Genomic DNA, 27269 nt, shown 5'->3' with positions numbered 1-27269 from the left:
GAAAGTAATCTCAAAAGTTCTGAATATTAAGAACCCTTCTATCCTACAAATTTACTCAAACTCTTATTTTTTTTTTAAGCGAGGTTAATTCTAAACTGGCAGACCGCAAGATCTAATGTAGATTTTCTTCTGTCCAAGCACAAGAGCCTTAAGAATAGGCCAGGAGACTAGGCTTACATGGAAGCCCCAAGAGATACATCAGGAAGGATGGCTTCCTCATTCCCCCACCTTCCCAGAAGGATTCACAGATTTTTTTTTTTTTAACCATTGGCTCTTTCTCTAATGGTAAAAACTTAATGCTCTCTCTGAGCCTATTATTTCAATGCATGTGGATTCATAATATCAGTCCTCAAAATTGCAGAGCAATGAATGTGAACAACTTCAATGCAAATCACTCAATTCTTTCTTACCCAACTATCCCAGCTAGGTATCTCCATACCTTATTTTTCTCTATACAAATTTTATGTGTGTGCTCATACTGTACATTTTCTTATTACCTTTTGATATGCATTTCCTATAATTGATACATAATATTTTGTCATGTGGATATATAATAACTTATATGTAATATGCACTTCATTTAAATTTTAAACTGATATAAACAATGATTACATCTAAATGATATTCACAAAACTTCTGATATATTTAAATTAATTTGCTAGAAAAAAATCCACAAATTTTAAAGTAGCACTTCAAAATGTTTAAAAGTAATAAATCCATTGATGGGTAGTCTTAAAGTGCTTTTCAGGAAAATTATATAAGTCCAACCAGATTGTATTATATTGTCAGCAAGACTTTATCATTGTTAACACTGGTCATTGAAAGAGGGAACTCAATAGCTCTGAAGAAAGTCTCTCTTGGTTTGTAATGCTGTGTAGATCTAGTTTTGAAGCACAAAGGTTTCATCTATGGAACCTGCAAGAACATAAGAAGAATTTTTCTAAATCGAAAGGAGTCTACACAGGAAGGACCTAGACCCCTGCTATTTTTACGAATGGTTTATTCTCGATCGAGCCAAACAGGAGCAGGCTCTATGGTGTGGGGGGTGAAGTCACAGCTTGCAACGTCCAGATCCTATAGTTACTGGGATTAAGCCAGATCTTCATTTCCAATCCAGCCTCCTGCTGATGTATTGAGAAGGCAGCCAGTAATAGCACAATTGATTGGCCCAAGTCAGAGACCTGGGTTAAGTTCCAGGCTCCTAACTTCACAGCCTGGCCAAACACTCTACTGCTGCAGCCATTTGGAGAGTAAGCCAGTGGATTGAAGATTCTCTCTCTCTCTCAATCAATTAAGAAATAAGTCCCTAAACTAATTTGACTCTTTCCTCCCAAGTCTAATTGTTATTATTTTTTGCTTTACCTCAGGATCATGTGACTCACGCCATCGACTTGTCTTCAGCTGTTTTCCATCCGTAACTCCTTCTCTAAATGTGCTTCTCCTCCAAGCCCTGACCCAAAGGAGCAGTCATTAAGCAGCATGATGAGAATGGTCTTAGGAACGGAGGCTCTTAGTCACTCTGAAGATTCCCTTTAATGTGCTAATGTCCTACAGATCCAGGCAAGATTTAAAAGAGGCTAGAAATATAGAGCTCTTTATTGAAACAAACATCTTTTTTTTTTTTTTTTTTAGCTCTTGGCAGCAAGACAAGTTTATTTAATAATGACATAATTTATTATCAGTTTTAAGATTAAGGACACCTGAGAACATCTCTTTGGCTTATTCTTTGAATTAACCAAAGGCAAATCAGGGATTTTGCCAAACAAGGCAATGGAAAAAAAATAATCTACTGGGAAATAATAAGATTTGGATGAGTCAAATCAAAACCATTCACTGTCCTCATAAATGGTTTAGAAAATGAAATAGAATAGTCACCATCACATTGAGTCATGACAAGCTCTCAGAAAATTCAGAAGGCAAAATGCCAGAACCTTAATCAGTCACTAGAGGAAGCAGGGAGTACTGAAGAAAAAGCAAGAACAAGCCAGCCTTGAAGAGAAACAGAGAACTTGAAAATCCGACTTACCTCTCAGCCTGAAGAACTAACCAAGTAACAGAACGCCCAGCTAGAACTGGCTGGCACACACTCATCGTGGAGTGATCCATCAGGACACGAACAGTGAACAAGTCTCTTTTGATGGGAGACTCCATGCTGGTTGTGCCAGAGCAGCTATATGCATTGGACTAAGGTGGACAGAGCGTACCTGTTGAGAAAAACAGGTCTTATAGTAACTTTCAAAAATAATTTCCAAGTGAAGGCTTCTGATGAGTGATGGGAAGTACCAAACTAATGTTCAAAAATTACCAGGAAAAATTCCCTTGTCACCCCTGTGACTCTGATAGCAGAAATAGGAATTCTCTCTTGAGCAGTCCCTCTAGCTGCTTTAGTGAGTCTTCTTGGACACTTAAATTCTTATTATCCTTGGTATTGCCACTGGGCTTCAATAAAGCAATCCAGATGAATATTTTTCCTATGATGAGGTTGTGTTTTGTTTAATAATGTGCTAGAGATACAGGAGGGGCTCCAGAAAACACCCCACAGTCCAAGCTGGAGGCCTGGTATTTTGGTAGAACACATCTGGGAACCTAGTCCTCAAAATAGTATAAAACAGATCTAAAGAGAGGAACTCTACCGAAAGTCAGTGTTGATAGAGAGGTGGAAAGACGACAGAGATTTGAACAAGCCCAGAGAGCTCACTGGGACAAGGATCAAACAAAATAAATCCAAGAAAATAGAAGCAATTCTTGACAGCTTGGGATATTTGACAGCATGTTGTTCTGGGCTTTATCTTGTTAATTGTATTAGATTTTCATCTAAGGCAATTTGCTGGATAGTGGTAATATCTCCCTAGTACTGATGCCATTGGCTCAGAATGAATAATAATTGAAGGCCAATGTAGTGGCTAAAGATGGCACTTGGTAAACATTTGGATGACTTAAAATCAGCAATATTTTCCATATGTGTTCATGCAGAATGTTTATTGAGAGTAATAAAATTTCATACATTTACTAATTAGCATCCATTTTAGTGTATAATTGTAACTCATCTAATGTCTATTAAACCAGAATAATATTCAATTTATTTCAAAACTTTATATTACATGGACATTCTACTAAGTCACACCACTCCCTCCGAACTAGTACCTCAATTTCTGTGTCAACCAGTTGCCTCTTTAGAACATCAGGAATTTTACTTTAAAACAGTAGCTTATAACATTGCTTCAACAATTAAACATGTGCTCCACCAAAATACCAGTATCATATTATAGCAACTATATATGTACTTTACTCCCAAAGAATAATATTGTCAAAGTACCCTCAACTACTTCTTCAAATAAATACAATCAACCCTAATTAGACATGATAACATTTACAATGGTTTGTAAAAATAAATGGTGTGGATTTTAAGGGTACAGAATTGGTTTCTAGTCAAAATTTTCTAATTTCTAAGTCATAGATCTTTGTGCCTCATTTTCACATGGAAAATATGCAGATATGGTAATGCCTTTCTTCTCAGCTTTTTTTTTTAAGATATATTACTTTTTTATTGCAAAGTCAGATATACAGAGAGAAGGAGACACAGAGAAAATCTTCCATCTGTTGATTCACTCCAAAGTGACAACAGCTGGAGCTGTGCCAATCCGGGTCTCCCAAATGGGGTGCAGGGTCCCAAGGCTTTGAGGTGTCCTCAACTGCTTTGCCAAACTACAGGCTGGGAGCTGGATGGCAAGCAGGGTTGCCGGGATTAGAACTGGCATGGGATCCTGATAGACTACCAGGCTGGGCCCTTGTAGGTCTTTTTAAAGAATCTTTTTTTTTTTTTTACTTCCTCATAAATTTAAGCTTTCTCCTGGGGTTCTTATGAAGAATAAATGAAAGCCCACGTAGCTCAAAGCTGCTACTTAGCCCATGGCTGACACACTATCCATCCCCACAAGAAGCTTGTAGTTGTGTATTTTCTAGTTGTGTGTCCCTCATGAAGGGATCCTGCTGGTCATTACCTTGAATTCAGCCTTTCAGCCATCATGATCCCCACAGGTTCTAGTCTCTAAATGACCTAACTGCACTGTTTTTGTCTGTTCTGGCCTCTGGGTAGATATTTTCTGGCCTCACAGGAGGACTTGTTCACAGCCCAGAAGGCACTGCTGGGCTCTGATACAAGTCAGGTGGTTTCCTATAAAATGCTACCTTTGCCACTCATTAGCCTCCCAAGTGTCTATCCTTCCACTCTAAATCACAAGTAGGAATGTATTTATCTAGGTTATTAATGAAAAAATTCATGTGAATGTACAAAATACTAGAGAGATATAGGTGTTTACTATTATCTTCGTGTAATTCCTTTAGGGACCATAGAAGTGCTTTGTTAGCTCTTTTGTATAATAAAAATGTAATTATATAATATGTTCCATATTAAGTTTATTATATGTCTAACTCAGAAATCTGTTAGTCATATGTGCCCACAGTCAATTATTCCTCTTTGCAAAAGCAGTCCCCTTGACTCTGTTCCCGCTCGGCACATGTGGACAGATTGCTCTCAATATTAGAGTGAAGAGTTCTCTCTCCCCATACACAATGTAGGAGTTGGAACCACACCACTTCCTACTTCATTTATTCTGCTTCCCATCAAACAGACCTTCTAGCTTTTGTTCACCACTTCCATACTCTCACAGTGTTTCAAGTACTCTTTTCCATCTCGAATCATTTATCTGTGTTCAGAAGAGCCATATTTCTAGACTCTCATAGTTATCATATAAATGAATAATCCCACTTATCCTCTGAATCAGCTCAATCCCCACGTACCTATGTTACACCATGCTTGTACTGTTACTCTGCATCTGTTAATTTGTATATTTAACTGCCCCTTTTCCAAGGCGTCAGAAATTCTTGTACCTCTAGCAAGCTTTCTGGAGGCACTCTGTTTATGTTATTCTAAGTTTTATAGTCAGTTATCTTCAAATCAGTCCTTGAATGAAATTTTTGCTCCTTTTTTTTTGAGGTTTTAGAAATTGTTATTGCTTTCTATGATACGATTTTGTAGATATAGGGATCCCCCTTTCTTTCTCTTCCTCACTCCCCATTTCTCTCTCCCAACATTCCCCGCATATTATTACAGTAGTGTAGTCCTTTAGTAACAGTTACTAGTTTAGCATTCTGCTATTTACATGAACCATGGCATTATAGGTATAGACAAAAGTAGAAAATCTAGTATTATATTGTAAAGATATATTTGTTTCATTGGGAATCCTGCTTTTATTCGGGAGTAGATGATTACTGAAACATATCTTCACTCCCTTGAATGTTAATCTCCATTATAGACTTCATCTGTGACAATATATTTAGATACTTGTTTACCTATATATGTATTGTTTTGAATTTTGTGTTAAGGTCACTTTATATCAGAACATATGATATTTGTCCTTTTGGGATTTGCTTATTTCATCGAGCACAAAAGTCTCCCGTTGGGACCATTGTGTTGTAAAGGTTTGCTCTTCTTTCTTGAACTTGTTTGTATACACCTGTATCTTGAGGTTTTGATCATTTAATTTCCACATTTGTCAGCCTAAAATATCAAAAACAGATGCACTTACTACTTCTTTCATATCATCTTGTTATTGGTATTTGTTTTATGTGAATTATTTATTCTGCCTAGGAAGGTCCAGGGTATCTAGTTCTAAGAGAAGTAAGAAAGTAAAGAGATTTTAGTGATGGGATTCCAATGAGAATGACTGTGCAAGGAGAAAAACAGAGAAAGCTAGCCTGAAATGCTTGCCCCATGGGTTCACTGGGCCTTTTTCAAATGTGGACTACAAGAGAGTACTCTTTCGTTCATCTAATTGTTTTCCTTTCTCTCCAAAACATTCAACACTGAAAAGAGAAGATAACAAAATTTTCTAGCTCATTGTTATATTCTCAGCACTTACAAGTCAGCATTTAAATATATGAAGAGTTCAGCAAAGCTTATTACTAATTTGAGCAAAATATTAAAGCAGTGAATCACAGGACATTTACTAAAGGGACAATTAACAATATAAATTTCTTGGGTAATCCCAAATGTTAACAGTAATGTTCAAATCTGAGAAGTCCTTCGTTGTTCCAATTATTGGCTGTGTAACTCAAAGCAAGCCATTAATGTGGGCTCCCATGAATTTGGAGATGAGGGTGGTGAGCAGGTGGACTGCTGCTGGAAGTTACATGAAGACCAGATCATGACCCATGTTGATGGGTAAAGAATTATGAATAAATGAGGAATAAATGAGGAACATAAGACCTTTCAGTTTTGAAAGCCCAAGCATCATTCATTCCGTAAAAACCAATGTTCTAGATAGGAGTATCATGGCTGCACAACTTGTTTCATTAACAATGATCAATGTGTGTGAAGCAATAATACAGAAATTGACCTCACAACATGAAATTCTTTTCAATAGAAATGTTCACCATTTGATGCCTGCTCTTGCAGAGTCTTGACCAGAGTAGTGACTGAGTCCCTGGCACCAGATTTCATTTGCCTGATCTACTAGCCTAGAATGATCCTTGCCAATTGGTATAGATGCTTTTGTTCCTGTTCTTCCCAAACTCTGTCCTTGTCACACCTTTTATCTGTCTACTAACTATTGCACTTGGCCCTTCAATACAGTAGTACACAAAGTTGGTGCAAAGAACATTCAAGGTCACTAGCTAGTCTAGAGGGCAGGGGATCTACAAGCCCAACTCAAGGTCACAGATTCTGTTGACCAGATCCTGTACTACAAGGAGAATGCAAACATGAAGAAATTTGTCTTTACCCCTAGATATTATGGCATATATGAAATTATCACAATCATCTATGGTTAAAAAAAAGAGGGGGAGGATTACCAAGATAGCACAAAAGACAGAATTACAGAATTTGTACTGTTTCCTCCTGAGATTTCTTTGGACTTTTTTTTCTACATTTCTCTCCCATATGCTAATCAGTTACCGTTCTTTCTTCCATCCTTCCTCTCTTTCTTTTTCTCTTTTTTTTTCTTTCTCTTTAATTCTTTCTTTCTCTCCTTTCCTTTTCATTTTCTCTCTTCCTTGGTTCCTTCCTTTTATTTCTTTTCTTCCTTTTTTTTTAAACCTGTATTTGACCATTTGGGACTTATTTAAGTCTTATTATCTTTCTTATGAAAACATCCTTAACTTTGTGTTAGGCAAGGCTATTGTGTGACTTTTGATGCTACACTTTCATAATTGTGTCTCTTAATGAAATCATGGAGGTGACACCTCAAAAAAAGTGAGCATTGAGTTGTAGAATGCTTTTAAAGAATATTCTTTTTTATACAAGAAATGTATTTGTGTTCAACTGCTTTAACCTTTTCTTTGTGTGTGTCTGTGTTGAATTCTACATAATTTTATCCCATGTGACTATCACTGCTAGATCCATATTCATGTGACTATCACTGCTAGATCCAGAGTAGTTTCATCATAGATTTTTTGTTTCTCTTCTACTGTCATGGCCATATCCCTCCCTTACACTATTTTTTTTTAATTGTTGCTTACATTGTATTATGTAGTACAGTTTTATAGGTGCTGGGGATTCCCCCCACCCCTCCCATACCCCTCCCCCCATGGTGGATTCCTCCACCTTGTTGCATAACCATAGTTCAAGTTCAGTTGAGATTCCTCCCTTACACTATTGCTTCAACCTCTGCATACTGCTGATCTGCTCAGTTTGTTTTCATTTCAAGAATTTTCTGTGTGAAATTATATAGAATGAAATCTTTTTGAGACAGGTTTTTTTTTATTTGGTTTAATTTCCTTGAAATCCATACACATTATCGCATGTAAAGATACTTTGTTCATCTTTGTTATTAGGCAATGTTCCAGAATTTGATATACAACATTTTAACCATACATCCACCAACGGATATATGGATTATTGCCCATTGCTGAACCATATAAATGAAAATTATGTAGACTCTTGTGAAAAACATAAAGATTTCTGTTGAGTACATGAGTGAGGAATTAAATTATTTTAAATATTTTTGCCTAGCATTCAATGTATTCTATGATTTCACCATAAAATTTCCTATGTAATTTCATCACTAGTTACTCTTTTTACATATTGCGGGATTTAAACAAATCAAAATCCTCCCTGTGCTCGAAAATGCCTTGAATTTCCTTGCCATTGTCATGTTTATTTAAGTTGTATCTTTGGCAGGAGTACCTTCTCTTATATTTTAACCTATGTGGTTTATAATATTTCAACATATCCTTCAGGCCTCAAATAAGCCTTTTTATAAATCTTTATTCATTCAGTCCCAAACATACATCATCCCTCATATTTCCATTTTCATCTGTAAATGCGAAATAGCTCACGGTGCTTGTCTCGGAGCACCATGCACATGGTGATTCTGAATTCAGGCAGCAGCTTGTCCTGAATGCATCATGAAGTCTTAGAAAACAAGACTTCCTTGCTCACATCTACAGGCACTGAAACACTGAGACCCCTTTCCTACACAGAGGCACTTTTCAATAAAACTATCTTGAATTAATGAACAAATAATTGCACAAATGAACATATCCATACCATTTGCTGTTGCAATTATTTCCACCAGATGTTGAGGAGCAAATTTAGACCGTTACTAGAATTTCACAGATTGAAACAAACTTCAAAGTCTTTCCGAGGGAAATTAGGCTCAATATGCAGGCTTACTTGTTTCTGGGAGTTTGGCTCTGTGGAGTTGCTTTAACATTTCCGCATTTTGCCATTTTACTGCTGATAGTGAACATGCACATCTTCAAAGACCTTGCCTGGGTTCTTCAGGAGATGGGCTGCTGGAAGGACTCTGCTCCTCTCAGTGACCTTCACAGGCAAGGCTGCTGCGCAGGGAACATTCCAATTACGCCACACACTCTGGCCACATCTACCCCACATGTTCTACACTGACGGATGCTGCTTCAGAAAGTGCTGTAAAGAATTATGGAAGGATAATATTAGAGCAGTAAGTATGGGTTTTGTTTTTCGGGCCACATGATGAATCAATGATAAGGTTAATTGTTTTCAATACAGTCATTGTGAACGATTAACATATTTGAAATAAAAGAGACAAGCTAGTTGCTTCTATTCAAAAATAAAACACTTCCAGTCGCTTATTATTTTTTAAATTATAGGTATGATTAGTTTACAGTCGAGTGCGTATACATGGACAGGTCCCACAGCTGATAAAGTGCAATGGCTTTTTCATAATTGCTACAAAGCTAGGCTCCCACTTGCAATGGCACTATATCTTCTGTGTTCTTATTACATCTTTCCTTATTTACATGCAAATCATCTACATCCTCTACACTACACTAGAGAATTATTTGTTCATGTGTTTAAGCTGGGTCACTCTGAGCAACAGCAAGATACATATTACTTCATTAACAGTTAAATTTGTCAGAGTTGCTGTCTTAGCAAAGCATTAAGCTACATGGAGGTTTGCTTAAAAACACAGGTGACATCAAATGCTGTCAAAACCCACTTGGAAAAGTCATATATACCTTCTTTTGCAGGAGTCTGACCTCTGGTGCAGCCCTCTCCCCTCCTCATTCCAAACCATGCTGAGCCAAGTGTGTTGGCCCTCTGGTTTTGCAGACCCAGGCCATGAAACAAATACCCAATATGCAGACTGCTGCAAGCTATCGTCTTGATTTAGAAGACTCAGGGGGGAAACAAAAGCCATCTATAAAGTCCTTTTAATTTTTAACATAAGCTTCAGCTTGAGTTGTAAAGTGTATCTCATTGGTCATCCATTCCCTAAATTCATCAGTGTGTAACTGCCACAGCTGCTGGACCCTTGGCACCTGCAGGGTACCCCTGAGAGGAGCTGTGCAAACTGACGGGTTTATAGGCAGCCAGCCTAATGGCCAAATTTCAAGATTTGTTTTTCCAATAAGTGCATGTTAAAGTGTGCTTCTTGCGGGGTAGGAGGAGAATGAAGCTTTACAATGTAAATGAGCCAGAGAATATTTCACTGGATAAGAGGAGTCTTAAAAAGAAACTTTTGTATGCCTCTGGTTTTGAAACAGCTTGACCCAGGTTTCTATAAGGGGAAAAAACAAAGACTACAGTCTTTAATGACTATTGTATCTGTGTTCAAATCAAGAACTCAGTTCAGGTCAAGGTGTTGTTTCTAAGGAAAGCATATTTCTTAGTTTAGAGATTAGGTCTCAGAGATTACTTAAAAGGCCAGGACAGTGTTTGAGTTTGGTGGTATGTCTGTTCTTCTTGTTTAAGGCCATAAAATCAAATGAAGTAGGACTGGATTAGACATCAGCAAAGTTAACAAGCTAACCCATCCTCTGTTAATACTTAACGTCTACTACTTAGGCTACACTTGCCAAAGGACAGATGGCAAATTGATAGGATGACAGAGTGACACTGAGTTCTGGGCGCTGTAGAGATAAACCTCCATACTTTGGTTGTTAACACAGAACAGGAAATGAAGAGATACTCCCAGAGCACACACAACTGGAGAGCGCACCATAGCAGCATGCAGGAATTCCCTTAGTCCACGGAAACAGTACACAGTTGCCTGGCGTAGCTTCCTCTAGAAGTTTCCCAGAATGACAGAATCCTGTGTTTTTCTCTCTCAATTGCACTCAGATGTAAATTACTTCACATACAAAAGCCACCAAGGGAGCATCTTGATGCAAAAAAAATCAATATGACATAAGATTTTTTTGTTTTCTTTTTGCATTTCTGAACATTTGCATAGAAAAGTCAGGATACACTATATAAAGTCCAATGGAAAACGTTATTACATTCCTGTGGCAAAACATGACATTTCAAAGATGTTAGGTTTTGGACTTATATACAAATTAAGTTTCACAGCTGTCGAAGTTCCAGGTGTGTGTTATACGATGTCACATGAACAACACCAGTATCTCTAAACTCTTCATTGCATCCTTCATATGTCTTTCTTTCGTGGAACTATAAGCCATGGAAGTCCACTACTATATGTATTTTAGGTAGCAGTGGAGAAAGTCAGGATACAAACTCAAGGAAGCTGGGTTGGTGCTGTCTGATCTGCTATCTCCACCACTCAAGTCACCCTGAACAAATCCCGGAACTTTCCCAACCTCACTTTCTCATCTCTAAATTGGTTTTACTTACCACGAAGAAAAAGAAGATAAAGTATGAAGAAAACATATTATACATGCTATAAGGAATTCTACAATTGCACATATGCTTCTTTCATACCTTTCTTGCAAAGTCGGGTTTGATGGAAGATCATTTTCATGGTTGAACCTTGATGATTTTTAGGGCAAAAGGAATAAAAACAGAAAATCCATTTGTGAGCTCCCAATCAGTTTTCTAAACACATTCAGTCCAGATGAGAAGTTATTAATGCATCTACCCCCAATGATTTGACTCATGTTACTTGAAAGCAATATTCTTTCTCCAAAAGCAGTACTTCCTTCCCTATTGCCAGTAGCTTTCAGCCTCATGGAGGACCCCTATCTCTGAACTGAACAACCCCTAAGAGGTATAAGCAAGACACTTCTTCTGCATTCCTACACTGCACCCAAAGGCAGGGTACAAAGATGAGTATTCCAGGGAATACAGGTGAAAACAAATGTCTGCCAAGTATCCTGTTTATTGCTGAAATGCAAGTAAGTCTCCCATTGAACTCTACAATATTCAGTATTTTTAAAGACGTTTTAGTATAAAAACATTTTTGAATGATAGTAATGTCTTTTGTCAAAATGAATCAAATTTAAGCAGAAGCCATGTTCTTGTCCCCAACACCCCATCTCGCAACCTGAGTGTAACTTTCTAAAATTCATCCCCCAAAATAGTATATCTCCTTGATACTCTTGCAGTTCAACGAGGCCTTTTAAAACTAAAACTCTTTTAAAATGTCACACTGAAGCAAAGGAGCAACAGTGATGAGAAAACCCTTTTGACAACCTCAAACCACCTCTGAGCTTGATCCCTGGGCAGCCCAGCTCCCCAGCTCTACCCAGTGATTGTCCTGGTGGATGACTGCAGGCAGCTGAGTAGTTCCCCCTGGCTGTAAGGAAGCAATTAAGCTAGAATACAGCATTCCATCTCTGAAATGTGACTGTCCCCTGAGAACTAGGTTTCTAGTATGGCCTTGCTCCCAGGTGGATTTCCTACAGGGAACCCCACCTTTGTGGAACTAGTTCCTCTGCTTTCATGTAAAGACTATAGTCTCACAAACATTCTATCAGTCAGAAGGGAATCAGGATGGAAAAGCCTGATATCCAACTGATGAAGGGTCACTTGTAATCTCCTCACATCCCGAGAATACCACATGTGCAATATGAAGGCAGGCTTCCATCTCCCACTGAGGTACTGCAGACAGTGTCTGCCTGCACAATCCATCTCCAGGGCATGTGTGAGGGAAGTGTGGCAGAAAGGGTAATGGAAAACATTAAAAAATGCAGCTGAGACAAAGAGTTACAATTGCAAATGGCCCTTAACCAGCACCAGGCCTCATCTGCTGTGAGTGTTTGAAGTCTGTAGACAGAGGCCTGTGCCAGTCCCCTCTAATTTCTCATGCTGGAGCTCATCAGTGGTGGAATGCAGAGACTCAGCCCCTGGCAAGGGTCTGCTGTCAAGAACCAAATGCAGGACTGTGGCACAGGGCAGCGGGTGCCTTGGCTGACCCCTGGAGAAGAGAATCACAAGGTGATCAACAATGGTTGATGATCTAGGCGAGGCCTGAGACTGAACTGGGTGTCTGAAGAGGAAAACACCTTGCAGGGCATGAAGAAGGAAAACCGTTTTTGCAGAAAGGGAGCCAGGAGCAGCAAGAGCAGCAAATTCTCAGCGATGTTCTGCAAGCTGCTCTAGACCTCAGACAAGAAGGCATTTACTCGGATTCACCGAGAGAAGCATGTAAGTGATGACCTGGTGTGGAATTTCGTTCTTCCTAGGCTTCTGCAGACAGCTTAGGGTTTTAGTGAAATAAAGGACAATCGGTCTGCACTCTATCCTCTGTTGATCAGATTGCACCATCACCTTTGCCTTTCCGCTTTACCAGAGCAGTGGGAGCTCCAGTTCCTAAATGGACCTTCACGGTGGAGCCTTGATGTTTCCCGGTAACTCACAGAGCAGGCTGGCTCATCCGTCTGAGCTGGACCAGTCCACAGAAACCCTCCGATCTCCATGTGAAGTCTGCTTGTTCTAGGATTCATCCATTTTCACTTGTTTTCCAAGAACTTTCTGAGCTTTAGCACAGTGACATGATACATTCAGATTTTCCTTTCTCTGTGGTAATTATAGTTTTATAAGGAATTCTTCCACGCCCAGAATCAAGAAAATAAACAAGAAAAGCCAGTAAAAATGTGTGTGATATTAATTTCAAATCATTGAGCCTTTATGCAAACCATATGAATTATCCAATGAAATCATGGGGGAGATTATTTAAATTTCACCCATAATTTAATTCATTCAACGAGTGTTTACTGGGCATCTACTATGTTTCAGTGTTATTTTATGTCTTTCTGAAAAAAGATTTGAGGAAAATGATATGTATCTAAACAACAAACACCTTGACTCATTTACTATGAGCAGTTGCTAACAAATAATTTAGGAATCTACATGCTCCTTATCAGACCTCAACTATTGGAAAAATACAAGCAATGCACTTATTCTTTAAGCATCCTATCAACAACATTAAACTCAGATTTCTGATCTGTGATATAGCCTTCAGTACAATTATAAATCATGGAAATCATTCCAGAGGTAACCAATGAAGAATCCAAGATGGTAGAAAGAGTAAGGCTAACTGGTGCTCATACAAACATCCACCAGCGGAAGTCACCTAGCCTCGTGTTTTCTGACCTCTGACCCAGTAGAAGGTGGCTTCAGTTGATATTTTCCTCTTTGTTTTGAACAGGATTCCTGTTAACGGTACCAAACACGTCAGATGGCGCTGACCAGGGGAATGCATCAGTAGTCCCACTGACACTTGTCTCCCACCGAAAGGTACCATGCGGTATGTAGCAACAGGAATGGGAAAAAGGTCATAGTCAGAGGGTGTTCTGTCACAAGTGGCTTATCTAGGTAACTTCTGCAAGTGGTGTCAGGAAGTTGAGTCTGCCTCCAAGGACTGCCCCCGCATCAGTACCTTGGCTGGGAAATGCTCTTTCTCCATGCAGCCCTGAGAATCTCCTCAATGCCAGGAGAGCAAATCTGAGAAAACTAAAAGTCAGATAAACTCCAGTATACTCACAAGATAAGCATAACTCATTTCTGAAAATTATAGACAAATAAAAATGTTGAGCACATTCAGAGTAAATCAGGTAAAAGTATTTTCCAGAAGGAAAAAATCAATACAGAAAAACCACAAAATTCTCCACTGAAATCACAGAATCAAGGAGAAAGTTTACAAGTTTTCAATATATGAAACAAAAGAATTCTTGACTGCACATTCTATGTCCAGAGAATGCATCTCATAAGGAAATGGTAAATAAAGATATTCTTGAGCAAATGAAAACTAAGCAAATTTGTCACCAGCAATCCTATCTTTAAATAATAGCTGAAGGAAGCTCATTCTAAGAAAAAGAATTTCAGTGCACTATGAAATGAGAAAGAACAAATGGGAGTAGCAGAAACATCCATTTTAAGTTTTACAGTTGGTCAAATAAAAGGTGTAATGCCATCCAATATTCAAGGCACTGAAAATACAAATTTTAAGACAGAAAGGACACAAATGGAAATAAGGCCCTGACTTCACTTGACATGGAAAAACACTGATACCAGCAAACTGTTACAAATTGCATATATATATAGTAATGTTCATAGCACTTGACAACTATAGAAAAATAAACACACACACACACAATTGAACACAAATAGAGATGGAAACGTGGAACACGAACAATATGAGCCAGGCAGAAGGGTAAGAAACAGATGAAACACACAGGGAAATGATAAAGTGATGGACAAAAGTATAACTACCTAAAAGGTAGAAGCCCAAGAGATGAGCACAGCAAACTGATAGAACAAACGGTATGATGCTTACAAGAAATCTTAAATTCAGCAATGATTCAATACTTGAAAAATAACGGAAGACCTTCCACAAAAATATTAATCACAAAAAAGAATTGTTCCATTAACATCTTATGTAATTTACTTTAAAATGAAGAAAGTCACTAGAGACATAGAACAATTATGCAATAATTAAAAGGCAAATAAACAGGAACACACGCAATTTTTAATTGTTTCTGTATCAAACAATGAAATTTCAAAATACTTGAAGTAAATATTCTGATAAAACAGAGAGAGGCAAACCAATGATTATAATTGAGAATTTCAACACTTGCCCCTCAGCAGCACAGAAAACGGCTAGACAAAAACAATCAACAAGAATGCTGCTCTTGACAAAGTCAAGCAAAAGGAGCTAATCCACAGAGGCAGACTATGTTTTATTCAGTATGGTATGTTATCTAGATAAGCCAGAACCAGAACCACAAAACAAACTTCTGAATTTAAGAGAATTGAAAACATACAAAATATGTTCTCTGTGACACAGTGAAGCTAAATAATGGAATGATAATAGGGAAAATCCTCAAATATGAGAGAAGATCTTAAATTAAAAATTCAGATGTCTTCCTTGAGAAAACCACATAAAGTAACATAAACAAAAAGGCAATAAAAAAGTATATGGATGAACCAAAATAAAATTCAAATAAGAAAATAAAGAAAATAGAAGAAAAAAAATCGTCTTTTAAAAAAAGTGAACTTGAAAAGTCTCTTGCAAGAGAAAGAGAAAGACACAGAGAGAACCAAATATTTATTAACAGGAACAACAAGGTATATTACAATAGACTTTGCACTTAATAAAAAGGTAATGCAGTAACAATATATACAACTTATAAATTTAGCAACTTAAGAGAAATGAATTGGTTTCTTGAAAACCATAAACTGCCAAACTCAACTAAGATGAAATAGATTATCTGGATTGCCCTCTCACAGTAAAGAAATTAAAATCTTGACAGAAAAGCTTCTCTACAACAAATCTCCAGGGCCCTGATGTTGTAGCATAGTGGTTAAAGCTACCACTTGTAATGCCAGAATACTAATAAGAGTGCTGAATTACATTCCTACTGCCTCCACTTTGAATCCAGCAATCTGCCTGGAAAAGCAGTAGTGGACGGTCCAGGCGCTCGGGCCCTTACACTCAGGCAAGAGGCTAGGACCTCCAGTTTTGTTTTGGTCCACCTTGCCATTGGGGCCACTTGAGGACTGAACCAGAACGTAGAAGATTTTTCTGTGTTTGTTCCTCTCTGTGTTTAACCCTGCCTTTCAAGTAAATAAATCAACCAAGAAAGGGAGGAAGAAGAGGAACAGGAAAAAGAAAAGCTAAATAATAATAATAAATTCCAGGACCGGATCATTTTACAGAATATTTATCAAACTGGTTTCAACCAACAGAGCTCAAGTAATTTACACCAGAAACACCAAGGGTAGAGCTGTGCCAGCTGCTGGTGAAGATGCGTGAACAGGTCCACTGAATGGTACATTTGGAAAAATAAAGCTGTATTAAGTCAAAAAAGAAAAGAAATATGAATAGCCTAATGGTAAAGTTCATCAGACTGGAAATTATCTACTTCATATTTAAGTGATCCAAAATATTGGAGATAACTGAGAAATTATACCAAATAAATAAGGAGCCTTCTCACTACTCCCTGAAAAATACATGACTGTAGATAGATATCTGTGTATTTACATATGTATGTATTGATATCATAGAAAATAATAATGTGCTGAATGATCAAATTCCTCACTTTTCAACTTCATAAGCTTCAAAAATCTGGACAGAAATGTAAAAGTATAGGCACTAAGCTTTGTGAAGCTTTGTCAACTAACTTCAGTATATTAAATGCATATTTATTAATTGATCCTAAATGGCATACTAATATGGGTCAATGTCAAAATCTGTCACAACTCAACAGAAAAATCCCAGTAAAAACCTGGGCAATGTACTTGAGCTGACACGTCTCTCAATCAGATAGAAATGTATGATTGACACAGAGCCAATCCACACATGAAAAGATGCTTAATATCGCTCACCACCAAAGAAATGAAAATCAAAATTACAGGGAGATATCATTACCTCCTGTTATATGGTAGTTATAAAAAAGATAAAATAACAAGTATTGAACAAGATACAGAGAAATAGGAATCCTCATGCATAGCTATGGAATTAAGAAAAAAAGTTACAGTCAGTATGGGACAATTTGGCAGCTCCTTAAAAAGCTGCCACAAAAGCCTTTATAATCCAACAGGTGTATGTGTGTGTATATATGTGTTTATATATATATGTCAGAAATTAAAAACTGTGTATACAGTGATGTTCATAACAGCCTTATTCATAATAAGGCTAAAAGTGAAAGCAAGCTATATGTCTAACAATGGACAAAAGAATATCCCCAACCCACAGGGTATTATATAGAAATATACAAAATACAGTTATAGGTAACAACTTGAGGTCTCCCAAAATAATTATGTAGGGTATAGAAATTCCAGCTCCTGGAGCAGCAATATACAGCTATATCTAATTCTAAAAATAGAGCAAATTCTAATGATAGAAGACAGATAGATCACTGGTTTCCTGAGCTGAAAATCTTCGATGAATATTCAATGAGGCCAAAGAAGACTTTGTGGCATGATGGGCCTCTGTGATGGTATTTACACAACTGTATAGTACACTAACATTCATTAAGCTATGTATCTAAAAACAAACAACTAAAAAAACATTTGCCTTTCTCCTGCGTCATGTTAAGTGGCTGGGACTCTTGCACTCCACTGCTGCCATTCCCATAGAGTCTTACTCAGGCAGGTGCAGTATTTGAATTTGCTGTTTTGCTTCGTTCGAAGTTCCTAGCCTAACTGGTTTTTCCTAATCCTTTATAGTATTTCTTTGAGACCTGCAGTCTGTTTGTGGCTACCCAAAATTCTCATGCTGAAGCCTAACCCCCCAATGTGATGGCATCAAAAAGTAGGGTCTTTGAGAAGTGATCAGGATGGGTGGCACTGTCAGGATCCACATTAATGTCCTTATGAAAAAAGCCTTAGAAAGCCGCCTTCCCCCTTCCAGGTTTTCTGCCTGCAGAGAGGGATGCCACCAGAACCCTGACCATGTCTGGGCACTAACTCTGCCGGCACCTACATCTTAGACATCCATCTCAGCCTCTATCACTATAAGTAACTTTCTGTTGTTTATAAGCTACCCAGACTGTAGACACTCAGTTGCTTCTTATTGTTGTTTTGTTCTTTTATTTTGCTATCATCCACAGGAAATTATGAAATGAAAGCAGCGCATGCGGCATGGAATATTATGTACATGTTTAAGAGAATGCAGGCACCTTCCTCACATGCTGTGACAGAATGACTTTCACATGTTACAAAGGGAAAAGCCAAGATGGCTCTGGGGGAGGAAAGGTGTCTTGTGCGGCTGCCTGCAGGTTTGGGAAACTCACTTTTCAGATGATCTCTGGAGCAAGACTCCCAGTCTTATCCTTTCCTGCCCGGCACACAGCAGTCACTCATTTCCCAGACTCCTGTGCTTCCAGGAGTGGTCATGTGACTACAAGTTAGCTCTACCCAGAGAATCAGCTCTGCTAGATGAGCACTAATATTGAGGCCTGAAAGGAACAACACTATACTCACCACTTGTCAATAGTGACAGAAATCACAAACCTATCTGCTTACTTCAGTTTCTGCTTCAGGCACCATTCTCATCCCACACCCCCTATTGCTTCTTTCAAAAACCCTTGGAGCAAGACAAATCACTTTGCCCACAGCCCACTCAGCTCCACTAGGATTATGTAAGTTCTGTCATCAGACAGTGTTTTTGCTAAGTTATGAGCACATTCCTCTGTCCCACTTAACAGCAAATGGAAAACGGCTTTTAATTCCTTTGCATCACATTTATGTAGCAAAGTTCAAGATGGGGGCCAAAGCATGAGCAGAAAGGCCAGAGAAATAAATAAAGGAAAGGTCAAAATGCAAAATTACATGAACCGATATATTATCCCGTGGAGCCAGGTCTTATTGCTACTTTAGAGGACAGCCACAGTAAACAACATGCTCCCTGAAGAGCTGCAACACCTGCTACTGATTTTTTTTTTTTCCCTCCCTCAAATTGGAACTCATTGGTGGAGTTCTCCGAAAAGGAGTCTGGCTAGTACTTTTAGACAGCTGGGAAATGTGCTTTCAAGATGTCCACAAGCACCCAGATGGTAGCCTGGGCCCAGATATGGATAGGGGAGGACCCCAGGAGAAATTGAAAAGAAAGCAGGGACGGAAAAAAGCAGAGAGAAGGCAAAACCTGGAAAGATGAAGGAAGGGAGAGAACAAAATTCAGATTCAATTACACAGAGCAACCTGGGCCACTCGGTGAACTTGCTGACTCTAACCACTGCTTCCATATTTTGGATTTAATAAAGCCCTAGTAAGCCTTTTGCCCCAAGCACCTTTTTGTGCTTAATTGTTAAACTCATATGCAATTGGAAGGAAATATAATCCATATGTTTCTCCTCATTTACACTTAAATCATCTAAATATGGTGTTTTAACCCCAATTTGTCATTCACAGTAACTTTGGAAACTTAAGCAAATCTCCGGAGGCCCATTCCAAACCCTCTTCCACACTTTTGTGGTCCTCAAGTAAATACATACATTTAAAATCAAGAGTTTTAAAGTAACTACAGGGATTTACAGTAAATTTTGAAATAAACTTTTCCTCCTCTTGTTGGTTTCCCTCCAGCTTCAACACGCAATCATTCCCAGACTTCACGGCGGGCTCTCCTTGGCCTACTCAAACGCAGCACAGGTTTGTTCCAGGACCTCATCAATATTCTCTAGCTCCACTGTCTGCCTAGGGCAGTCCCTTTAGTCCTATGGCTTTAAGTGCCATCCACATTAGTGTCAAATTTGTGTGTCCAGTGTGGCAATTCTCCTGAGTTCCATCTCATATGTTCTTAGAACTTAGAACTCATATAAGCATCTCAAATTTAACTTTCCTTTTTTTCTTTTCTTTCTTTTTTTTTTTTCAAGCATTTGAAAGGTAGAGAGAGGAGAGAGTCTTTCATCTGCTAGTTCGTTCTCCAGATGTTCCCCAACAGGCATTGCTGGGCCAGATTGAAGTTTAGGAGCTGGAAAGTTCACTTACATCTCATGTGTATAGCAAGAACCCAAGGACTTGAGCACTCATCTGATGTCCCACAGGTGTGTTGGAAGAAAGCTGTGAAGGAAGCATGTAGGATTCTAACCAGGCATTCAAATATGGAATGCGGGCATCTCAGCAATGACTTCATTCACTGTGCCACAACACCTACTTCTAATTTTTCAAATGACATGTGTTATTTGAAACTATTTCAAAATGTGCGAAACTATTTTTTTCAATGTCTTGTGAGTATAAAAGTTTAAACATAAAACTTTATGCTGAACAATTTAAATATCTGACTAACTTGCTGCAAACATCATTTTCCCCACTCCTTTGCATGTCAAGTAAAAAAGCAACATCCTCATCTAGTTGCATTTAAAAAAAAATTAGTGATTCTTGCTGCCTTCATTTTCCCTACTCCATCCTTATCCAGCCCACCAGCAAGTCGTCTTGGATCCATTTTGCCTTTGTTTACTTGCTTTTTTCCTCTGACACCATTCTCGTTGATGCCATCTTGACATCTTGCCTGCATATATAAGCTTTTCTCTCACTGCAGAACAAATGATCACACTTTGAAAGTTTAAAACAACAAGTTTATTATCTCAGCTTCTGCGGATCAAAGTCCAGGCACAGCAGGATTTTCTTTTCAGATATGACCAGACTAAAATCCGGGAGTACTTGCTGGGAGCTTGGAGGTCTATTGTAAGCTTATTTCTGCTGTTGGCAGAATTCAGTGTCTTGATGTTGTAAGGCTGATTTACTGGCTGTGAGCTGGAGCACAGACTCAGCATCCAGAGGTTACCCCAGGTCTTAACTGTGATGTCACTCTTTTGACTTCCAACTTGCTGACTTCAGAAAAGAACAGGCCCCCAGAAAGGACACCTGATTAGATCAGCCCCATCTGAATAATTTCCTTTGTTAAATAACTTAAAATTAGCTGCTCACACATCTAATCACAGATTCGACATCCCATCCTGTATACAAGGGAGCGAATTACTCAAGGCCTGCATTTGAAGGAGTAGGAATCTTAACGATGTTAGAATATTGTCTATGGGGTCTGGCGTTGATAACCTACTGGCTGAAGTCCTCACTTTGCATATGCTGGGATCCCATATGGGCATCGGTTCATATCCTGCTGCTTCACTTCCCTTCCAGCTCTCTGTGGCCTGGGGAAGAAGCCAAAGATGGCCCAAAGCCTGGGGACCCTGTACCAGCATGGGAGAACACAAAGAAGCTCCTGGCTCTTGGCTCCTGGCTCATGACTTTGGATCAGCTCGGCTCCAGGTTTTGCAGCCCCTTGGGGAGTGAACCAGCAGATAAAAGATCTTTCTCTCTGTATCTCCTTCTCTGTTTATATCTGGCATTCCACCATAAAATAAAAACATCTTCAAACATTTTTTAAAAAATAATGTTGTCTATGACACCAAGCAGATACAAAGAATTTTGTTTAGCTTTTTGCATCCATTCTTCCCCTCTACCATCATTCCCCATCCTATAATAGGAATTATTCGCATGTGTATTATATGTTTTGCTCCACTTTGGTTTAAAACCCTTCAATGTTCCCCCATTTCCCCTAATTTAATATTCTTGCCATATCTCACAAAATCCTCTACATCTGGCTTCTCCCCAAATGTGGATTTACCCTGAAGTCAGTGAAGTTTACGCTTTCTAACTCAACTATAGATGAGTCCTTGCAACCACAAGGGATTTCTGAAAATACTAAGCAAGGAGAGACCCTCCACTGTGATCAGGAAACACTGTGGGTGAGTTGTCACAGTCATTTCAGAAGAAAAAAATCTTAAGCCTCCAATCTTGATACTTTTTTTTTAATTGTGAATAAGCATCATTAATAGTTCATGTTTGTGTTTGTTTTTCCTGTACTTTTTCCTCCTAAAACTATTCCTCTAATTCCATTAATTTACAGGACCCACAAATTTGGTATTTACTGCTGACTCTGCCTAATTATTCAGTCATACCTTGAATCTCCCCTCACTTTACCTGTCCTCCACCCACGCTTATTCATCTACAACTTCTTGATCAATCAAACACCTTCCCAGTTTTAAGTCTTTTCATTTCCTGATCCCTCTCCCTGAGAGGTTCTTTTTCTTGCTATGTTTTGGGTTTGCGTCTCTTAATATTCAGATATCCATTCAAATATGACATACTTTCTAAAGTGTCACTCACATCATATATTCAACACAAGTCACACCAGTTTCTATTTCCTAGCAGCACATGAACTCTCTAACGGGGTCTCCTTGTTCTCAGCATTGACCTATCCCACGCATCTACCACTACAAATACTCCCCCACCCCTCACCTGCTTCCCGAAAGTACAGTCGTGGACTCTGAAACATAGATGTCACAGTGAGCACAAAACACTTGAGTACATGCCTTACATACGTACTCTGATTTTCTTTCAAATTTTCTTATAGCAATATCTTTTTTTCCTGAAGGCTCATCTTGGTAAGAAAAAACAAAAACAAACAAACAAAAAAACCACCTTAGTGAGTTTGTCCCTCTAAATTGTGTATTTTCCTTCTGTTTGGATAAGTCCCTGTGTTATAAATGAAAAGGCCTGGACTCTCCATTTATCAGATGCTCCAAACCAGGAGCATCTGTATTGAGGCCACGTTGGTAGCCACTCATCAGCTTTCATCTTTGCCAAGGCTTAGGGTGTACTGGAAGATTCTGGAATGGTTTTTCTTCTCGATGCTACTTGATTATATAGGTGTCAAGTGAGATCAAGGACAGGAGGAGCTGTCAGCTCTGAAGAAAGATAATGTGGGTAAAATCCCAATGGCAAAACTGTGGGTCATTGATTTCTCTGTGTGTGTGTGTGTGTGTGTGTTTAAAGTTCATTTATTTTACTTGGAAAGTCCAAGTTTCAGAGGGAGAAGGAGAGCAGAGAGAGATCTTTCATCTGTTGGTTTCCTCCCCATATGATTGCAACGGCCAGAGCTGGGTAGCTACAAAACTGGGAACCAGGAGTGTCTCCCAGGTCTCCCACATGGGTGCAGGGGGTTAGATAGAGAAGTAGAACAGCTGGTACACGAAGCAGTGCTCATATGGAATGTCAGCATCAGCAGGTGGAGGACAGCTTGTTTGCCACCATACCAGCCCCAACTACTCCCCTCCCCCATATTAATTGATTTATCAAATAATAGTCTTGCAGGCATCAGCATTTGCCTCAGAGTTCATCCATTTATTCCTACACATGGCATCTAGACTTCACTTGCTCGATCATTCTTATCTGTCCCTGTTCTTTGAAGGGGTTAAAGCCTCATGATCTGAAGAACCAGTATGGATTCAGGCAAGGGTATCTACACCAGAGACACAAGCACAAAAATAATCTGCCAAAGGAAGAGATATCCAGTTGGCCAGAATCTTGTTAACCTTCTCGAAAGAGGCTACATTTCTCTTTCATTATTATTTGAAAAGTAAAAAAATTCTCTCTCAATATGTGTGTGTGTGTATGTATGCGTATAGATAGATAAATAGATCCAATATGGGATGTGTGCCTCTTGTATCTTAACTGCTAGAATAAATGCCCACTTTCATAATATTACATTTCAACTCAGTTTTAGAAAACAGAATGGACATTGTTCCAGCAAGACATACTGAGGGTGTCATATCACCCGACAGGAACAGTTTAGACAAAGGACCAAGGATATAAAGGAACACTGAAAGTGTGAGGAGAACACTGAATGTGGGAGATCACAGGGCCACTGCTTCCTCTACTCACAGTGGGAGACCAGATGTGTCATCTGAAACTGCCCCCTGGGAAGAACCCTCTCATCACTCCCTTCCAGGGCCATCCTCAAAAGGAGCCATAGCACAGTGGCAGTCCATTTTTGTCCACACTGCATTTAAGTTGATGCAACCCACATGTTCCAGGCCTATTTGTTTTTCTTTCTTGGTTAGCAGGGCTCCTGGAAACTCCCACAGGACCATAGGTATTTCCCTAAAACAGAAGTGTTGATGAAACAGGTGAGAGACACAAGGTTCCGCATGCTTTCCATGTGTGCCTTATGCTGGTAGATGTTGTGGTACCCACCCACGTTCATAGAAACTTTTGCTTCGAATACTGTGTAAAATTATGACACTAAAAACATACTGACAGCAACTCTTAAATATTTAGAAACCAGGGAAATGTAAAAGACTCATAAAGAATGACCAAAACCAGTTCATGGAGTAGGAAGAGAACAAAGACAGGCCAGCTGCTGAAACATCAATTGAAGAAAACTTTCCAAAAAAGGACTGATCCCCATAGATAAACGGTACCAATGCATTAAGGAAGAGAAAGATTGGGGCCTGATCATTAGTTTTAGCAAGGTGACATTAATTTCAGATCTTAATAATAGCATTGATTTTTGTAATTTGAAGGCAAAGATCTAACTGGAGAATGTGTTTAAGAGAGACAGTCCTGGAAGAATTGGAAACAGTAAGTTTAAACCAATTCTTTCTGCTGCAGATACTACAAAAGAGAGCCAAAAGACAGAGTTGTCAAGAATTATGCAAATTATTGAATTTTATATTCCCCCCTCTCCCCTTCCCCAGGTGAAATGATATCTTCCCATATCAGCTCTTAATAGCCTTATATTTAAGTATACTCCTTTAAATCAGCACGACCTTTCCCAGTATATTTACATAAACTGCAAATATACCTATAGGGTAATAGTTCACTAAGCTTCTGGTGCCCTCAAGGTATTGTAGTGTGAGTGACAGAGCACAGGTTTTGTGGCCAGACTGAACTGACAGCTCTGTGACCTTGGATATGAAGTCTACCTTTCAAAGAGCCCATTTCTTTTTTAAACTAGAAATCTAATACCTACTATAAAAATCCACAAAAAAATGGTCACCAGATGCTTATAATTTTCTTTATAATAGGTATCTCGGCCCACATCAGAACTGGGTGGCTAACAGAAGCTATCCTTGAGAAGGGCAAGCTATGGATGGGTTGTGTTTGGCATATCACAGTTCCTCTATGCAATTCCCAAGGCACCTGGAAAAAGTATAAGCCATCTATGGAAAAAAAAATGCAAAGCCTGTGATCTCATTGAACTAACAAAGCCTTTTATTTTGTACACAGCAAAAAGTGGACCCTGCTTCCCTATGCACACAACAAGAGCCAACCTGTATAATAATTCTGGGTGTTGGAGGATTTTCTAAGAACAGTGTAGGCGAGATGGCTCCCAAGATAACCGCCTGCATTGCTGTACTATCTGTACAGTTCAGCTGCTCAATACAGAATCCTAGTTATAATCACCAAAGTGAGTGAGCCAACATCTGAATATATATCAATCATTTACTAGATAAGATCAATATTAACATCAGTTGATACTTGCTCTTGCTGCAAGTTGATGGCATTTATAAGGTGAAATCTGATTTATCATCCTATTGCTCTCAACTCAAAAATGTCCCTGCTGAACAGAAGTTTTAAATATTTATTATTATGATTTTATTCCTTAAAAGATCCGCGTTAAACATTTCAAAGCTATATGATTAATTTCTCTGCATCATACCTGTTGGGCAACCGTTAATTGCTGCTTGTGGCACTCACGTTTAATATCAGAATACTGGATTCAAATCCTAACGACTCCACTTCTGACCAAGCTTCCTACAAAGATAAACCCTGGGAATGGACAGGGGAAGCCTCAAGCATCTGAGTTCCTACCATGCACGTGGGATACCCAGCGAGGTCCAGGCTCCTGGCATTGGCCTGGCCCATCCCAGCTCTTACAAGCATTGAGAAAGTAAACCAGCAGATGGGAGCTCTCTTTCTGCATCTTTCTGTCTGTCTTTTAAGTAAAATAAAAGTAATAAGTAGATTTTAAAAAATTTTCTGTAGTCAGATTTTGTGAATAAAGTTTGAGTAATAATTAGTACTGTAGAGTAATTCCTATAGCATAGCACGCATATGACAAACTCCCCATTGAAAGCCTCATGAATGTACCTTTGAGCCATCCTTTGTTTCTAAGCTCAGGCATTTCGCTTGTCTTATAAGTACACCTTAGTCTACTTTGTGCTTCATATTATCAAAATATTACCATATTTATAATCATTTATATGCTATAATATCAATATCAATACTTACATCATTAATATCACCATATTTATACTCATTATAGTCATTTATTGTTATCCTACTTTTTACTTCCAATTCCTTGAGGACAAAAAGTGCGCCCTTTACTAATTTATTCCCATCCCTTGGCAGAACTCCTGGAATAAAAGTGGACTTAAATTAAATCTGCAAAGAGTTTGGTATATTTTATCTCAATTCATAACTGCAAAATCCTAAGAGGCAGGTATTAGTATCTGCATTTATGAGTTGAGGAAATTAAGGTATAAGGAGATTAAGGGATTAGGACAAGTGTGGACAGTTAATCAATCCCATAAATTTAACTGCCACCCGGATCTTCCAGATACATTATTTTCATTATCAAAATTGCCTTTTCAGATGCCATTTCTTTCTCAACAAAAGGGCCAATATCACTATTTTGTATGTGAAGACAAGCAGACCATGAGCTCGTGGGTAATTCAGTTCTCATCTCTGGCGTCAACAGACACCCACAGTTTGAAAGAAGCATTACATTTCTGCTTAATAGTTCATGTGCACATGATGGACACTGTGTGTTCCCTGATCACAGGGGTCTGAATAAGCTGAAGATGAGCCAGCACGCCAGGCTAAACATTCCTCAGGTTTGGAAATAACAGAATTTGGTTTTATGAGGGACATAGAATACTTATAACAATGTTTCTTTTTACTTTCTATCCAGCACACTTGGGAAAATACCAATGTTGTGTTTACAATGACATTTCAATCCCACATCTTAACTCATTCCCCCGTCCTCAGGAACTCCACCTTCACACTCTTTTCATCCTGGAACATTTTGGGAAAAGGAAACCCGTCCTAAATTTTCAAACCTCTAAAACTAGCTTCTGTACTTTTCAGTTTGGATTCAGAACTGCAATTTTTCACAAGAGCATTAATATTCCTTTCAGTTCCTTGGCTTGCAGATCCTGAAGAGAACACTCAGGGTTCCTGTAATACTCAGTATGTAGGGAGCATATTGGGGTCTGAATCACTCCTATCCTTCAGGTTAAGTCAGAACTAGTGGAGGTAC

General features: G+C 38.7%; 2 long non-coding RNA genes across 2 annotated transcripts; both read right to left on the bottom strand.

Annotated features, from left to right (window-relative positions):
• Positions 1 to 1332: 1332 nt before the first annotated feature.
• Positions 1333 to 11579, bottom strand: LOC121159884. Its single transcript, XR_005884459.1, has 4 exons — positions 11204 to 11579; positions 8675 to 8929; positions 2027 to 2204; positions 1333 to 1450 (listed from the first exon to the last, which is right to left on the bottom strand). It is a non-coding gene; the product is annotated as an uncharacterized LOC121159884 (long non-coding RNA).
• Positions 11580 to 13884: 2305 nt separating this feature from the next.
• On the bottom strand, positions 13885 to 25485 carry LOC121159883. Its single transcript, XR_005884458.1, has 3 exons — positions 25475 to 25485; positions 25348 to 25350; positions 13885 to 14045 (listed from the first exon to the last, which is right to left on the bottom strand). It is a non-coding gene; the product is annotated as an uncharacterized LOC121159883 (long non-coding RNA).
• Positions 25486 to 27269: the final 1784 nt, after the last annotated feature.

Source organism: Ochotona curzoniae, unplaced genomic scaffold (genome assembly GCF_017591425.1).
Source record: "Ochotona curzoniae isolate NIBS_2020 unplaced genomic scaffold, NIBS_Ocur_1.0 contig_430, whole genome shotgun sequence".
Taxonomy (NCBI): Eukaryota; Metazoa; Chordata; class Mammalia; order Lagomorpha; family Ochotonidae; genus Ochotona; species Ochotona curzoniae.
Note: the sequence above shows the minus strand (reverse complement) of the source record. Positions and strands in the feature narration are given on the sequence as shown.